This window comes from Lathyrus oleraceus, chromosome 2, assembly GCF_024323335.1.
Source record: "Lathyrus oleraceus cultivar Zhongwan6 chromosome 2, CAAS_Psat_ZW6_1.0, whole genome shotgun sequence".
Classification (NCBI taxonomy): Eukaryota; Viridiplantae; Streptophyta; class Magnoliopsida; order Fabales; family Fabaceae; genus Lathyrus; species Lathyrus oleraceus.
The window spans coordinates 444,340,199-444,358,970 of record NC_066580.1 but is presented as its reverse complement, the minus strand read 5'-3'; positions in this window follow the sequence as shown (position 1 = coordinate 444,358,970).

Genomic DNA, 18,772 nt, shown 5'->3' with positions numbered 1-18,772 from the left:
CCATATACCACTTTTTACCAACTTTTCCATTTTTTGTACTTTCTCTTAGATATTTTACAGCATTGTTTGGAGGGATTTTTGATGCCCTAATTTCATTTCTCTTCATCTAGCAACCATCTTCCACAAAAAGAAGGTGGATTCCCATCCAACCTCGATCATTCGGCTTGGATGTTGATCAACCCTCTTTTCTTACTTGCCGACCAAGCTACCATGAAAATGAGTAGCTAAGTCTCCATTTGTCAAGGTTAGATGTAGGTGATTTCCAAGCTTTGTGTGTAAATGTAAGGATCCTCATATGTAAACTCTTTAACGGTAAATATATGATGAAAACTTTGTTTCTATTTAAAACTCTTTGTGTTGGTATTTGATCGAGAGATGTTTACCGATTCTTGACCTAGGTTTTCATCCAAACTTGTTTGTTAGCTAGAGATAGTAACGAATGATTTTGTTCACCATAAGGTTGAACCAAAACGTTGTCTTTTTGATAGATTGTGTTCGAGAGAAACAATGGATCAAAATGACAAAACTCACAATGGGTGTTCGAGAGAAACGCATTGAGAGGACTTTGTGAAATTATTTATCATCTAAAGGAGTTTATAATATTGTTGACCGTGCAAAAACATGCAAAGCAAATGTAATCATTGAAACCTAACTCTGACAATATTTCTCATATTAATCAAAACGTAACTTTTACCGCAATTAATTACTTTGTATGCAAGATAACTTGATTAAAACCCAAAACCCTAGTGTTACTTTAAGTTAAGATTAATTCAACCATTGAACGGCAGCGATATCTTACAATCTCTGTGGATACGATAACAAAACCCGACACTTAAAAATTGTTTCAACAAAATGGCGCCGTTGCCGGGGATTGTAAATTGATATTGCGAGCATCGCATTGGTTGTTTAAGTTTTAGCTTGTGAATTTTTGACTTGTGCTTGTAATTTGTTTGGTTTAGTGTGCAGCTTACGTTTTATGCGAGGGAAAATCCCTGTGGACGAACTTCTTTTTGATCCTGAGATCGAGAGAACCGCAAGGAGGCTCAATAGCAAAACAAGACGTAGGAGGCAACAGGCTAGGCAACGCCAAGAGCAAGGAGAAAGTTCTTCAACCACCAATCCACACACATTCGTACCAAACATGGAGCCACAACCACCACCACCGATTTCTACTCCATGTATCAACAGTCCAAGGAACACCGCTCAGTTTGCCAACCAAACTGGAAGGCAAGCTGAGATGAAGACGGGAACTCTGAATTTATTGTATGGGAGTCCATTCACCGGAATGGACCATGAAGACCCATTTGCTTTTCTCACAAAATTCTATGAGATAGCATTGGCTGCCGGAGTGGATCAGGCTCAGGAGCTTCCGTTGTTCAGACGTTTATTTCCTCACGCTTTGCTCGGTAAAGCAAAGGATTGGTATCTCGATCAAACACCTGCCGTAATGACAGATTGGAATGTGTTAGAGGAGAAATTCATTGAAAGATTTTTCTCTCATAACCGATTCATGGAATCAAAAACGGCCATCTCGGTGTTTTCTCAAGGAACCAGTGAATCGTTGAATGAAGCGTGGGAGAGATTCAAGTCCATGCTAAGGAAATGTAAAGGGCATGGATTTGATGAATTAACTCAAATCCATATCTTCCGAAATGGACTTCAACCAAACTGTAAGACGTTGTTGGATGCCACCTCGGGTGGCTCGTTGATGTCAAAGAGTGCCGAAGAAGCCACCAACATTATCAACCGTATGGCTTTGAATGATCTTCAAAGTCAAAGTCGTGGAAATTCTTTGAAGAAGGCGGGAGTGCTTGAGTTAGGGACGAATGATGCCATACTTGCCCAAAACAAGCTCATCTCACAACAAGTGGAACTTTTAACGCAACAAATCAAAGAGTTAAGAGAACCGTCAAAAGCTAAACAAATAGCTTGTTGTGAACTTTGTAAAGGTGAACATGACACCGGATTTTGTCCACCTCCCGGCTTTGACGAAGTGAACTATATGGCCAATCAACGGGACTATCAACCAAGACAACAACAACCTTATCAACCGCACCCTCAACAACAACAACAACAACAACAATTCCAAGGGAACCAAGGGTTCCAACCTAGAAGCAACTATTATCATAACCAAGGTTATGGAGGTGGTTCTTCTAGCCGTCAAAATCCTCCCCAAAATCCGTATCAATCTCAACAACCGCCGGTAGTCAATTCTAAATTGGAAGAGACATTGACGCAATTCATGCAAATGTCAATGGCCAATCAAAAGAGTAATGACGCGGCCATAAAAAATCTTGAAACTCAAGTGGGGCAACTTGCCAAGCAACTAGCTGAACAACAAACCGGTCCTTCTTTCTCGGCCAATACGCAAACAAATCCTAAGGAGCATTGTAAGGCGATTGTGACGAGAAGTGGAAGGGAGTTGGGTAGTGAAAACGAAAAAAGAATGGCGAGTGAAAAAAGAGAGAAAGAGAAGGAGATTGAGGAGGAAATAGTGGAAGAAAATGTTGATGGTGAAGTAGGAGTGTGGAGTGATGAGGAAGTAGTTGAAAAGAATAAAAATAATGGTGAAGTTGAAAATGAAAAAAATGTGGAGATTGAGGAGAATAAAAATGGTGAGGTAATAAGGGAGGTAGTGAAGAAGCCGAGATGGAAAAGCGCTAGAATAGCGAAAGGGAAGGAGGTAGTGAGCGCTACTCCTGTCCAAAACCTTCCTTACCCTCACGCCCCGTCAAAAAGGGAGAATGAACGGCATTACGCCCGGTTCATGGATATTTTTAAGCAATTACAAATAAACATTCCGTTTGCTGAAGCTTTGGAACAAATGCCAAAGTATGCCAAGTTCATGAAGGACATACTAACCAAAAAGCGGAGGTATACGGAACCGGAGACCATCGTCCTTGATGCGAGCTGTAGTGCCATCATTCAAAGGACGCTTCCTAAGAAAGAGGTTGATCCGGGAAGAGTTACATTGCCCGTTAAAATTGGTGATGTGTATGTCGGAAAGGGACTTATTGACTTGGGGTCGAGCATAAATCTTATACCTTTGTCAATTATCAAGAGGCTTGGCAACATCGAGATTAAGTCCATCCGAATGACATTACAATTGGCGGATAAGTCGACGACCCATCCTCATGGCGTAGCCCAAGATGTGTTGGTGAAGGTCGACAAATTCTTCTTCCCGGTGGATTTCATTGTAATTGATATGGAGGAAGATGATGATGCTCCGCTCATATTGGGCCGACCATTCATGAAGACCGCAAGAATGATGATTGATGTTGATGACGGTTTAATGAAGGTGCGTGTTCAAAATGAGGAGGTCACCTTTGATCTATTCGAGGCGATGAAGCATTCCAAAGATAGACATGATGGCTTTCGAATCGATGTGATCGAAGACGCTATTATGGAAGTTTCAAAGCATATTCACGAGATATCTCCTATGGAGTTAGCTCTCGACGACTCATTGGAGGTTTTCACTGTTGAAGAGGAGCTAGCTCTTGAGGAATGCTTGAAGGAACTTGATAGCTTGGAAGACCTACAACCGTGGGAAATAGAGGAAGAAAATTTGAAGAAGGAGGTAATTGATGAGAAAGCGCCAATTGAATTAAAAGAGTTACCTTCGACTTTGAAATATGTGTTTTTAGATGAGACCGAGGCAAAGCCGGTCATCATAAGCAACCTCTTGACAAAAGAAGAAGAAGCCCGTCTAATCATTGTGCTCAAAACCAATCAAGAAGCTATGGGTTGGACTCTTTCCGATCTTAAAGGAATTAGTCCATCCTATTGTATGCACAAGATTTTGATGGAGGAGGATTTCAAGCCGGTGGCTCAACCACAACGCCGCTTAAATCCTACGATGAAAGAGGTTGTAAGAAAGGAAGTGGTGAAGCTTTTGGATGCGGGAATGATTTACCCGATCTCGGATAGTCCGTGGGTTAGTCCCGTGCACGTGGTTCCGAAGAAGGGTGGAATGACCGTAATCCGTAATGACAAAGACGAATTGATCCCGACTAAAGTTGCCACGGGATGGAGAATGTGTATAGATTATAGACGGTTGAATACCGCGACTCGTAAGGACCATTTTCCACTCCCATTTATGGATCAAATGCTTGAAAGACTATCTGGCCAACAATACTACTGTTTTTTAGACGGCTACTCCGGGTACAACCAAATTGCGGTTGGCCCGGTTGATCATGAGAAGACGGCTTTCACATGTCCGTTTGGAGTGTTCGCATACAGAAAAATGCCTTTTGGGCTTTGCAATGCGCCGGCGACATTCCAACGATGTGTCCAAGCTATTTTTGCCGATCTAATAGAGAAAACAATGGAAGTCTTCATGGATGACTTCTCGGTGTTTGGTGGGACGTTTAGTCTATGCTTGGCAAATTTGAAGACGGTGTTGGAAAGGTGTGTGAAGACTAATTTGGTGCTAAATTGGGAAAAGTGTCACTTTATGGTGACCGAGGGGATTGTGCTAGGCCACAAAGTCTCTAAAAGGGGGCTTGAAGTGGATAGAGCTAAGGTTGATGTAATTGAAAAATTACCCCCTCCGGTCAATGTGAAGGGCATCCGTAGTTTTTTGGGGCACGCGGGGTTCTACCGGCGCTTCATCAAGGACTTCTCAAAGGTGGCTAAACCTTTGAGCAATTTACTCGCCAAAGATCAGGTATTTCTCTTCACCGACGATTGTTTGCAAGCTTTCGAGGTTTTAAAAGAAAAATTGGTTACCGCTCCAATAATAGTCGCTCCCGATTGGAATGAAAATTTTGAATTAATGTGTGACGCGAGTGACTATGCCGTTGGAGCGGTACTTGGCCAAAGAAAGGACAAAACTTTTCATGCTATACATTATGCGAGTAAGGTTCTTAACGAGGCTCAAATAAATTATGCCACAACGGAAAAAGAACTACTCGCAATAGTGTATGCGCTAGAAAAGTTTAGGTCCTATCTTATAGGGTCTAAAGTCGTGGTGTACACCGACCACGCGGCGATTAAATATCTGCTGACCAAGCCGGATTCGAAGCAAAGGCTCATCCGTTGGATCCTCTTGTTACAAGAATTCGATGTCGAAATTAAAGACAAGAAGGGGTCGGAAAACTTGGTAGCGGATCATTTATCCCGCTTGGTGAATGTCGAGGTCACCGCATCTGAAAAGGAAATCCGGGAAGAATTTCCTGATGAAAAATTGTTTAAGGTTCAAGTTAGGCCGTGGTTTGCAGACTTTGCAAACCACAAGGCTAGTGGTTGTGTGCCGGCCGATCTAACTTCGAACCAAAAGAGGAAGTTCCTTTCGGATGCGAAGTATTATGTTTGGGACGACCCATACTTGTTTAAGTTGGGTAGCGATAACCTGTTAAGGAGATGCGTAACTGGTGATGAAGCCCAGAGCATCCTTTGGCATTGTCACAACTCGCCTTATGGCGGTCATTATAATGGGGTTAGAACGGCCACTAAAATTCTTCAATCGGGATTTTATTGGCCAACTATTTTTAAAGACGCACATACCCATGCGCAAAGTTGTGACAGTTGCCAAAGAAGTGGTGGGATAGGTAAGAGAGATGAGATGCCTCTCCAAAATATCCAAGAAGTAGAAGTGTTCGATTGTTGGGGCATAGATTTTGTTGGACCTTTCCCACCCTCTTACGGGAATGAGTACATGCTTGTAGCTGTTGATTATGTCTCTAAATGGGTTGAGGCGATTGCCTCACCTCGGGCGGATGCCAAAACGGTGATAAAATTTTTAAAGAAAAACATCTTTTCTCGTTTTGGAACACCCCGAGTGTTGATAAGTGACGGAGGGTCACACTTTTGCAATGCACCTTTGGAAACAATTCTAAAACATTATGGTGTGTCGCATAGGGTGACAACTCCGTACCACCCTCAGGCTAACGGGCAAGCGGAGGTCTCTAATCGAGAGATTAAGAGAATCCTAGAAAAAACCGTGTCGAATTCTAAAAAAGAGTGGTCCCAAAAATTGGACGAAGCATTATGGGCCTACCGTACGGCCTTTAAAGCTCCAATTGGCCTAACTCCGTTTCAATTGGTATTTGGTAAAACTTGCCATTTGCCGGTTGAATTGGAGCACAAGGCCTTGTGGGCCCTCAAATTTTTAAATTTTGAGAATGAGTCGGCCGGTGAAAAAAGGAAAGTACAACTACTCGAGTTGGAGGAGATGCGCAATGCCGCATACCACGCAAGTTGGTTGTACAAGGAAAAAGCCAAGAAGTATCATGACAAAAAGATCCGAACCAAAGAATTCGTGCCCGGACAATTGGTCTTATTGTTCAACTCCCGGTTGAAGTTGTTTCCCGGGAAGTTGAAATCGAAATGGTCCGGGCCATTTCGGGTGAAAGAAGTAAAAGAGTACGGGGCCGTTATCATTGAAGACATGGACGAGAAAGACAGTTGGACCGTGAACGGCCAACGATTGAAAGTATATCTCGGCGGTCATGTGGATCGCGAGAGTTGTGCTCAGCCGCTCGATGCTCCTCTGTGAGCATCGCACCGTCGAGCTTAGCCGACGTTAAACAAGCGCTAGTTGGGAGGCACCCCAACATTGTAAGTATTTCCTGTTTTATGTTTGATCTTGTATGAGTATTGTGTGCTTAATCAGGCTGGATGACTTGCAAGTGCTGCATTTGCAAATGCACTTGCTGTCATGCTCGCTTGCAGCTCGCTAGGCGAGGCTGCAGCGAGTGCGCTCGCTACCTGCTCGCTAGGCGAGGCAGCAGCGAGCGCTGCAGTACTGTTTTCTATTTAAACACTTCAGCAGAGCCAATTTGCCCTACCTTCAAAAATTTGTCTGAACGGCTCTGCTGAGGATTTCGTGCGTGGCCTCTCAAATTCTCTACCGTGCATCCATATCAACAACATTTGTGTGTCGGTCAATTGCAAACACTTCCCACTTCTCCTTTCCAAATCCGTTTACCTCAAGGTTTGCCCTATTGCATGTTTCTTTTGTTGCATTATTTATTTCCAAATTTGAATGGTAAATAGGATAGGTGTGATAGGAACCTTGAGGTTGCATGAAATTTTGGGAGTTTGCAATGTTGTGCATTTAGGTTTTTAAATTGGGGATTTACTCTTACTTAGGTTGTCCATGAAATTAGGTATCCCCAATAGCATAGAACAATTCATAGTCATGAGAAATCATTGGGTTTTGCTGTGGAAACCTTGTATGTACAGGTTTTGGGGGAAACAATTTTGAAAATGCAGAAAACCCCAAAACCCGTAAGGTTCGCTAGCACTCGCTAGGCGCAGCGGGAGCTGATGATGATGATGAGGATGATGATGAGGCGACCGGTTCTGAGGCCGGTAGTGAGGAGGAGTCTTGAGCCCTTTGTGGGTTAAGTTTTTGTTTTTGTTTTTGTATTTCAGTTTTTATTATGGCATTTTTATTTGTACTTTTGAATTTTGTATTTTGACCTTGGGTTGTACTATTGGGGTGTTTTGTCCCCCACGAACAAAATTTTATTTTTCAGTTAATGATATTTATGTTTGTTGTTAATTTTGTGTGTTTAATAAATTTTTGGTTGAATGAGTGGCAAACCCTTCTAGATTGGTTGCTCCTCAAGAAGTACCCAATGAAGGTGCATCCGAGCTTGGATGGCAATGATAAGAATAACAAGTGAATGAAGCTAAGGTACATGGTTACCGTCGGCTAGAATTTTAGAATGCATTAGGAACTTTACTCTTTTTGGTAAATTGAATATTGTCTTTGTGCAACATAATTGAATGAATGTTTCATCTAGAACCTAAACCACAAAGTATGAGGAAACCTCCATTGTTCACTTAAATGCTGGATTCTAATAATTTTTGTTGATTCATGTGATTCATTATTTGTCTGTTATTATTGTGAAATTGTGGAAGCAATTAGAAATGATCAAGGCACTTGTTTTCTTTCGAGCACAACTACATCCAAAAACAACTTACCTGTGAGCAGAGAGAGTATTTGTTAACCCCTTTGAGCCTGAACAGTTGAATCTCGGCTTGAAATAAAGCGAGATCTCAAAAATCTTTTTTTTACAACCCGGAAATTATTGATTATTGTTCTTTTGCTGTAAAAAGTTAAGAGCATTCACTTAGGGTGTGGAAGAAATAAGTTGGGGAGAACGAAAAAGAATTGGTAAGCACCACAACTCTTGAAAAAGAAAAGAAAAACCGAGCAAGCATAGAAAAATTTATGTATAGAAAATATAGAAAAGAAACATCTATTTTGTACATTTGATATGAAAGAAAAGAACAAAAATATAAAGAATAAAAATGAATGCTTGCTTGGAAGAAAAATAGTGAAAAATAAGAGTTGAGTTGTGGAATATGTGTTGTGAAGGTTACAAATAAGAAACAAATGAAACAAGTCGAGTAGTGTGAATAATACTGTGAATGTCTCTTTTGCATCGGCACTTTCGTTTCAATGGCCTTAGAAATGACCCTTGTTTGTTAACCGGACCAAGTTTCAACCGAAAAGCCCTTAGTGATCTTTATGCTTCCACAGTACCATTTTTAATTGATTAGACATTGTATGAATCTATTTGATATCTTCATTATTTGTTAGTGAGTGAGATTAGTCCCGCGGTTGCAAACGCGCAAAATCTTCATTCCTTATTCGAAGAGGAGAGATAGGATGATTCATTCAGAATAGCATTGTTGTAGATAGATAATTATTTTGCATTGCTATTTAAGTTTTAGTTCTTATGTATTATTTTATTCAAAACCGTTGGAAACGTGTATTTGCGGATTTCGCTTGTGTTTGAGCCGTTTATCCAACTTCGGAGAAACTGTTTCTTTATGCAAATCCTCTTGTCTTTCAAGAGGCATACTTTGCTTGAGGACAAGCAAGAATCTAGTTGGGGAGAGTTGTTAGATGCCCAAAAGTGTTTATTTGAGCTATCATATGTGGGCATCTTTCACTCTTTTACCCTGCTAAAATTGTCATAGTCACATTTATTTTACATGGAATGCGTACATTGATAAACAAGCTTGGTGCCTTTGATGTGTTTGTTATTGTGCAGGAAAGGCATGAATTAATTGATAATAAAGACACAAGAGAATTGGCAAAGGAACCAAAGCAAAGGAGCATTTCATCTGCCAGCTCGCTAGGCGAGGATGTGGCGAAGCAAAACCTTCGCTAGGCGAGCTCCTGGCGAAAGGCTCCAGTAAATTGGTTAATTAATTCGCTAGGCGAACTGAAGGCGAAGTGGCAGCGAATTCAGTCTGTTTTGGTGAAATGTGCAGCCAGCACTAGCTCGCTAGGCGAGGCTCTAGCGAGTCCCCAGCGAGCATTCCAGTAGCAAAACCTCTCAACCTCGCTGGGGCGAAGGTTGAAGCGAGTTCTTCGCTAGGCGAAGGTCTGTTCGCTAGGCGAACATGACAGTTCCACAGGCCCAGTTTTCTCTGGGCGCAGGGGCATTTTGTGCCCATTTTTGGCCTTCGCTAGGCGAGCCATTCTGCTCGCCTAGCGAACGTGACAGTTCTGCACTTGTCTATAAGTAGCAGGTGCCACTTTTTGTGCCCATATACCACTTTTTACCAACTTTTCCATTTTTTGTACTTTCTCTTAGATATTTTACAGCATTGTTTGGAGGGATTTTTGATGCCCTAATTTCATTTCTCTTCATCTAGCAACCATCTTCCACAAAAAGAAGGTGGATTCCCATCCAACCTCGATCATTCGGCTTGGATGTTGATCAACCCTCTTTTCTTACTTGCCGACCAAGCTACCATGAAAATGAGTAGCTAAGTCTCCATTTGTCAAGGTTAGATGTAGGTGATTTCCAAGCTTTGTGTGTAAATGTAAGGATCCTCATATGTAAACTCTTTAACGGTAAATATATGATGAAAACTTTGTTTCTATTTAAAACTCTTTGTGTTGGTATTTGATCGAGAGATGTTTACCGATTCTTGACCTAGGTTTTCATCCAAACTTGTTTGTTAGCTAGAGATAGTAACGAATGATTTTGTTCACCATAAGGTTGAACCAAAACGTTGTCTTTTTGATAGATTGTGTTCGAGAGAAACAATGGATCAAAATGACAAAACTCACAATGGGTGTTCGAGAGAAACGCATTGAGAGGACTTTGTGAAATTATTTATCATCTAAAGGAGTTTATAATATTGTTGACCGTGCAAAAACATGCAAAGCAAATGTAATCATTGAAACCTAACTCTGACAATATTTCTCATATTAATCAAAACGTAACTTTTACCGCAATTAATTACTTTGTATGCAAGATAACTTGATTAAAACCCAAAACCCTAGTGTTACTTTAAGTTAAGATTAATTCAACCATTGAACGACAGCGATATCTTACAATCTCTGTGGATACGATAACAAAACCCGACACTTAAAAATTGTTTCAACAAACACGCAGATTAATCAAGACCCAAATTTATAACACATACAAATCTAAATCTAAATAAGAAATTAGAGAGAGTGGGATATATATATATATATATATATATATATATATATATATATATATATATATATATAGAGAGAGAGAGAGAGAGAGAGAGAGAGAGAGAGAGATTATACTAGTTTAATTCCTTCATCGTTGTTTGATATCTAATCCAGTCTCTAATGATAAACCATCAGAAATTGTCTTCCACTAGTTTTGGCTTTTGGTACATAGTCTAGTTACAATAAGAAATCACAAAATTTTTACTCAGATAAAAGCTCAATCCTAGTCAACCTAGTCTCCTTTATTGATTATCTTCTATCTATAATCCAACTAACAATACTTCAAGTATTGATAACCAACTTAATATTAACTTCAAGTCATGTAAAAATGAGATTTAATGAGAAGTCGAAAAAGTGTATAGTTGATTGCTTAAAAACAACCTCATTTTGATCTTAGTTAACAATAGCCTAGGGAAAAATTTCAATATGGGTGTGGATTGATAAAGGTGACCCTTTGTCACCTTTTTTTTCCTTATAGAAGCCTAAGGCTTTAACTTTTAACTTAATAATGAGGAAATTTGTTGAGACTGAAAAATTTGTTGGATTTAAATTCAATGAGGAGGTAGAACAAGTATCTCATTTATAATATACCGATGACACTTTGATAATCAAATTAAAGAATCGGGAAAAAGTTTGAAATATAAAGGCAACCCTTATTTTGTTTGAAGTTATGTCGATTTTAAAGCTCAACTACTAAAAGTGTTTGTTGGTCAGTATAAACATCTAACAAAGGTGACTCGAGGAGGCAGCTTACATTATGAACCGCAAAGTAGGAGTCGTTCCATTCAAGTATCTCGAGTTACCAATTGGCGTAAATCCTAGAATAAAGGTTAGATTATTTGGACGGAGTAACAAATAGTTATCTATTAGAGGCCGTGTAGTGTTCATAAAATCAATTATGTCTTCATTACCAGTCAACTTCCTATTTTTTTCATGGTCATAACATATATAATTTTTATACTATCATCTTTCTTTAAATAATTCTTGTAAGGAACTATTGAATTGTATTTCCTTGTGTCGAAGCAGGTTGCTCGATAGAACAAGGATGTGTCAAATAGCCTAGTGTGTCGAGTTATATTAGTGTGTCGAAGTGTCGAAGCATGTTGTTTCACACATGATTTCGACTTAGGCCTATTTTTAGTAGTGTTAACTATTTTGGGATTTATAGTTTTGGGATTTGGCTTAGGGAGTAAGCTAACCTAAATCTATAAATAGAGGGAGTAAACGTTATTCTTAAATACAACTCATAATATTGTATTCATAAAATTTGGCAATTGCAAAGTCAATAAAGAAGTTTTCCACAGATTGTGGGCAGAGAGAAAACTCTGTAGAAAATATTTTTCTTCTTCTCCAACGCTCTTTTCTTTCTTTCTCAACCGTTCTTTTATTTTCATTGTCATTGTATGGTTGATAATAATCTTGTTCATCAAGATTGGTAGAAATTCTCCATATGTTGTGGTGGATTTCCAACATCTGGTATCTAGAGCTTCGGTTTGAGCGATTCATGGGAAGAAAATCATGATGGCAATGAATCATCCAAACGTGCATTTTCCAGCGAATCTTCTGATTCTCAAGAACAATAATTATGAGAAATGGTGCAAGCAGATAAAGGTTGTGTTATGTTATCAAGATCTTTGGGATCTTGTGAAGGAAGGAGTAACAACGCTTGCAGAAAATGCGACAGATCAAGAAAGGGCTGCACATAAAGAATTGAAGAAGAAAAATTATAAAACTCTCTTTATAATCCATCAATGTGTTGATCCAGATGACTTTGAAAATGTTAGTGATGTAGAGTCTGAAGGAGAAGGGCGATCCAAAATGCAGCGGAATTTAAAATTTTCTCCTTTAGTGATCCTTAGGAATGTGCATGATCAGTGATAGAATCGTTACCTCTTGTGACGATTGAAACCTTTGACGCAGATCTATGGAGCGATCACGAACGTTGAACGATGACAACGCCTCTACTCAGTCCACACGAACGGATTCCTTTAATCTCAGTGCTAGCTGCTACAAATGAAGGCTTTGAGTGAGAGAGAGAGAGAAACGAAATTGCAACTGCAAAATGCTTCTACACAAGGGTTCTATTTATAGAACCACTTGTGTGGGCTGCAAGCTAAAAAGCCCACTCAAGTGTATGTGGCCCATATCTTATAATATGCCAATATCACTTAAGCGTGTGGTACCTTACCATATTTCGTATTCTACTTAAGCACACCGTACCTTAGGATGTTCTACAATTCACTTAAGTGTACCGTACATTACAGTATTCCTTAGTTACTCTATCTCTCATCAATCCGTCCTTTTGTGTGTGACCCTGTAGGTTTTCGCGGCATTGGCAATTATATTAAATCACGTATTTAACAAAATAAACAGTGAGCGGTATCTCGCAACACATCACTGCTACCCAAGACACGAAAATGTCATGCGATCTGACAAATCCTTCTGTGATAATATTTATGTGTACAATTACCCTTTTGCCCTTATGTCTATATTGAACACAAGGCATAAACCGTGTCATCCTTGTCCAGTTCAATATTGGGCCCATAGACATTTATCCTGTTATGCAGAATGGGCAAATTCCATCTAGGTCACTCATGTCCCTTAGCATGCTTCGTGGAGTACCCATCAACTGTCTTTATGGTCATCCAATTACAGACAACATTTGATCAACAATAAGGCACTCAACTCTACATCTAGGGTCCATAGTGGTTTCAGGTCGAAGGGTGGTATACACCATTATCACCATGAAAATAACTTATGACACTTTGCATAACATTCTATATAGTATTCTCATAGAGGGTCAATCCAGTATAAATATTACTCTTAATATTCATACCTATGTTTAAGACTTGATAACTCCTTATCCATGATCCATGAGATGTGATCATCAGTCTATATACATAATAGTCTTAATGCTTTAATGTTATCCCACTTCACAATAAAGCTCGACTACGGATATTTTAAGAATAGTGTCCTTATGTTTAATGTGATCTCATGATTAAGTCACACTTGATACATTAAACGAACTATCTATTCTAGGGACTTTATTAAACAAACATAATAAAGAAAAAGTCTTTTATTATTAATAAATAATTCGATAAAAGTACCAAAAGTATTGGCCTCTAGGGCTTACACCAACAATAGTCAGCAAAAGAAGCATGGGAAATTATGGAGAAGTTCTTTGGAGGCACGGATAAGGTGAAAGAGGTGAGGTTACAAACTCATAAAAGGACGTATGAATTGCTTCAGATGGAACACAATGAAAGCATAACTGATTTCTTCACTAAGGTTATGAAACTGGTGAATCAAATCAAGGTATGTGGAGAAGTGTTGACATCAAGATCTATTGTGTGAAATATCTTGAGGTCGCTGGCTCCAAAGTTCGACCATGTGATAGTAGCCATAGAAGATTCGAAAGATTTGTAAAAACGGACAAAGGAAGAGCTTCAAGGGACACTTGAATCTCATGAACAAAGAATGGCTAAAAGAGTTGCAGGAAAGTCGAATAGTGATGTGGCTTTGCAGGTGCAATCAACAAAAGATAGGAAAGGCAAAGGAAACATGAATGACAATAAAGGCAGAGGAGGCTATAACAATTCGACTGGTCGAAATCAGTAAGAAAGAAACTGGTCGAATCAGAGGAAACCCTGGAACCAAGGCAACCAAAGAGGTGATGTTGTAGGTAGAGGAAGATGTGGTGCTCGTAAACCAGACAAGAGTCACATTCAGTGTTACAATTGTCATAAGCATGGTCATTATTCTAGTGATTGTTAAGAAAAGTAGAAGAATTAAGAAACAGATGCAAAGTTGGTGAAACATGAAGAAGAAGAGATGTTCCCAATGTTTACAAAAAGAGATGAAGAGAGATTCAAGGACCCGTGGTACTTGAACTCAGGATGCTCATCACACATGTCTGGAAGGAAAGATTGGTTTATCAACATAAAGCCCTCAATGAAGAACATGGTAAAATTTTCAAATGACAATACTCTAGCAGCTGAAGGTGTTAGTGATGTTCTAATTATGAGGAAATATGGCAAGAGGTCAGTAATTTCAAATGTGTTCTACATACCAGCCATGAAGAGAAATTTCCTCAGCATAGGGAAGTTAGTTGAAAAGAACTACAAGGTGTCGATCAAAGATAAGACGATGGGAGTTCTCAACTCAAATGGAAGGTTGACCTTAAAGGCTCCAATGTCTCAGAATAGAACCTTCAAGATTGAGCTTAATGTGATGGAGCATAAATGCCTTGCAACAGGTGCCAGCAGAGATGAATGGATATGGAATTATAGACTTGGCCATCTCAATTTCAAAGACATCAAATATTTGAAGAGAAGAAATATGGTTTCAGGATTACCAGAAATCGACATTCCAAATGAAGTGTGTGAAGAATGTGTGCAGGCAAAGCAGCACAAGAACAACTTCAGTAAGGATGCAGGAAGCAGGTCGAAGGAAATTCTTGAAGTCATATACTCTGATGTATGTGGTCATATCCAGGTGGATTTGATTGGAGGTAACAAATACTTTGTTACATTCATAGATGATTTCAGTCGAAAACTGCGGGCTTACCTGATCAAGAAGAAAAATGAAGTGATCGGGGTATTTGCCAAGTTTAAATTTATGGTCAAAAGACAAAGCGGTCGAAAGCTCAAGATTATGAGGATTGATGGTGGTGGAGAATGTGTCGAAAGAATTTAACTCCACAGCAGGATGGAGTCGCATAAAGGAATAATATAACCACCATGAATATGGTGAGAAGTATGTTGAAAGGCAAGCGTCTACCCAAAGAATTACGGGGAGAAGCTGTGCCGACTGTAACATATATCCTGAACAGATGTCCGACGAAGAAGCTAGAAGGAATCACGCTAGAAGAATGTTGGTCTTGTGTCAAGCCTAGCTCGAGTCATATGAAGGTATTTGGATCTATAGCACATAGATATATGCTAGATCAGTTGAGAAGAAAACTTGATGACAAATCGAGTCAGATGATCTTGATAGGATATCATTCAATTGGAGGATAAAAGTTGTTCGACCCAGTGAACAAGCAAGTGATGATCAACAGGGACATGATCATTAATGAGGTTAAGGAATGGGATTGGGCTGAGAATGTTAAGAAGGATTCAGTGAAAATCTTATGTGACGAACCAACTAGTAAAGTCGAAATAGAAGTTTAACAAGAAGTTAGAGGTGAAGCAGACCCAAGCTAGCCTCAAAGAACAAGACACATGCCTGTAAGGTTGCAAAGAATATGTGATTAAATCAGATGATGTGATAAATGAAGAAGGTTGGCTGGTACACTATGCTTTCTATGTAAATGTCGAACTAGTCAATATAGTTGAGGCATTGAAAGATTCGGAGTGGGTGAAAGCAATGAACGAAGAACTGAAATCAACAACACTTGGTCACTTATCAAATTGCCTTAAGACAAGAAGGCAATTGATGTGAAGTGGATATACAAGGTGAAGTTGAATCACAAAGGAGAAGTGACTCGACACACGATGATACTTATGGCGAAAGGATTTCTTCAAAAAGAAGGAATCGACTTCGACGAAGTTTTTGCACCTGTTGCTAGGATCGAAACAATCAGGTTTGTTGTTGGTCTAGCAAACATGAAAAACTGGGAGATGTGTCAGATGGATCTGAAATGTGCATTCCTGAATGGCCCCTTAGAAGAAGAATTTTATGTTACACTACCAACTGGGTTTGTGAAACAAGGCGAAGAAAGAAAGGTGTACAAGCTGCATAAAGCCCTGTACGGACTTAAACAAGCTCCAAGAGCTTGGAACAAGAAGATAAATGGCTTTTTAAGGGAGAAGGAATTTGTGAAGTGCATAACTGAACATGGAGTATATGTAAGAAGAAGCGAGAGTGAATTGCTTATACTATGTATCTATGTCGATGACTTGTTGATAACAGGTGGCTGCAAGAAGGAGATCAAAGACTTCAAAGGTGATCTTAACATGGAATTTGAAATGTCAGATATGTGTGGCATATCATATTTCCTTGGCATCGAATTCTATAAGAGTGGTAGATGTTTGATGATGCATCAAAGAAGGTATGTAGGAGAAATACTCAAGAGATTTGAGATGCAAGATTGCAACCCAACTTTGACTCAACTGAGCCCAGATTACAACTGTTGAAAGATTCAGATGAAGATGATGTCGACCCAACCTAATATAGAAGACTTATTAGGTCACTTTGATACCTTTGTCACACAAGGCCTGACTTAGCATATAGTGTAGGTATGGTGAGTAGATTCATGCAGAAGCCAAAGGTATCACATCTAGCAGCGAAGAAGAGGATACTAAGGTATCTGAAAGGAACTCTCGACTATGGCGTTTTGTTTCCTGTAGTTGATGAGGGAACTATGGCGTTTTGTTTCCTGTAGTTGATGAGGGAAAAAAATGCAAACTAGTGGAATACACCTACTCAAGTTGGTGTAGTGATGTTGAGGATCAAAAATACACAATTTATGTTAGGTGGTGCACCAGTTGCTTGAAGTTTGAGAAAGGAGTCAGTATTGGCATTATCGTCGTGCGAAGCAGAATACATAGTTGTTTCCCTTTATGCATGTCAAGCAACATGGATGGTGAATCTGGTCGAAGAGATAACAAAGAGTCATAGAGCAATTACCATGAAGATCGACAACATGTCAACTATCAATCTGGAGAAGAATCCGATAGCATAATGTCGAAGCAAGCACATCGAAATGAGGTTCCATTATCTTCGAGAGAAGGTAGTGGATGTGAAGATGAATTTGGAACACTGTAGAAGTGAGAATTAAATTGCAGACATCATGCCAAAGGGAGTGCAAGTCGAAGTGTTCAGAAGACTAAGAGATATGATTAATGTAGATAGCTTAGACATAATGAATTAGGTGGTGTGTTGAATCGTAATTCCTTGTGTCGAAGTAGGTTGCTCGACAGAACAAGGATGTGTTGAATAACCTAGTGTGTCGAAACATGTTACTTCACACAGGATTTCGACTTAGGCTTATTTTTAGTAGTGTTAATTATATTGGGCTTTTATAGTTTTGGGTTTTGGCTTAGGAAGTAAGCTAACCTAAATCTCTAAATAGAGGGAGTAACCCCTATTCTTAAATACAACTCATAACATTGTATTCACAGAAGTTTGCAGTTGCAAAGTGAATAAAGAAGTTTTCCACAGATTGTGGGCACAGAGAAAACTCTGCAGAAAATATTATTCTTCTCCAACGTTCTTTTCTTTCTTTCTCAATCGTTCTTTTCTTTTCATTGTCATTGCGTGGTTGATAACAATCTTGTTCATCAAAATTGATAGAAATTCTCCATAGATTATGGTGGATTTTAAACATAAGCGAATGGGGAGGAAAGAAAGATTAATTAGGTTAAGGGAGTTGGCATGCATACTTATAGATGATGAGGGCTTTGGAATAAAAAATAAGAGGGCATTTATCTAGCTCTCTTAGGTAAATGAATTTGCCAATTAAAAATATAATAAGGAAATTTATGGTAGATAATTCTAATAATAACAATAACAATGCTATGTTGACATTATTTTTGACATAAATACTTATTAATATTGTTTATCATATTTATATGTTGAATAAATTTTTTTTCAAATTAAAAAAATAAATATTTATCATATATATTTTTTGAAAATATATAAATAATTATTTTATAATATAGATAATATTATATTATTAATAAGTTTCATCACTTAATTAATCACAAAAATATGTGTTACTAATAACTTATTATCAATAAAATATATAGCATTAAGCAATTTTGTACATCGAATTATAAATTATATTAATCAAACTTTTACACTCTATTAATCAATTTTATTTTACTATATAAGATTATTTTTTATGCGTGAGCATTCATTGACTAAATTATAAACGATATTAATCAATGTTTTACACGCTATTAACAAATTTTATTTCACCAGACCACCTTTTAATGTCATGACACATATTCAGCACTTGATCAAAACTCGTTGTAGAAGATGAGCTCTTGATCAAAACTCGTTGGAGTGTGTAAGTGAATGCAGTGGAAATGAATCACAATAGAGTGATACTGAGGTGCACTTCAATCAATTTAAAGGACTAAGTGGCAGCATCAAATCTACTATAATTAGAGTGAGGATGATTTGGAATGCACGAGTTTGGATGATTTGGAAGACTATGAATGATAAGATATTTCACAATAAGGAATATTAGAGATAATGGTTCAGGAGGTGAAGCAAACTTTTTGGAACTGGATGCCCAAAAAATTAATCAATATAAAGCTTAACAATAACGTCTATAAATGGGTTTGAATCAAAATATGTTTGTTG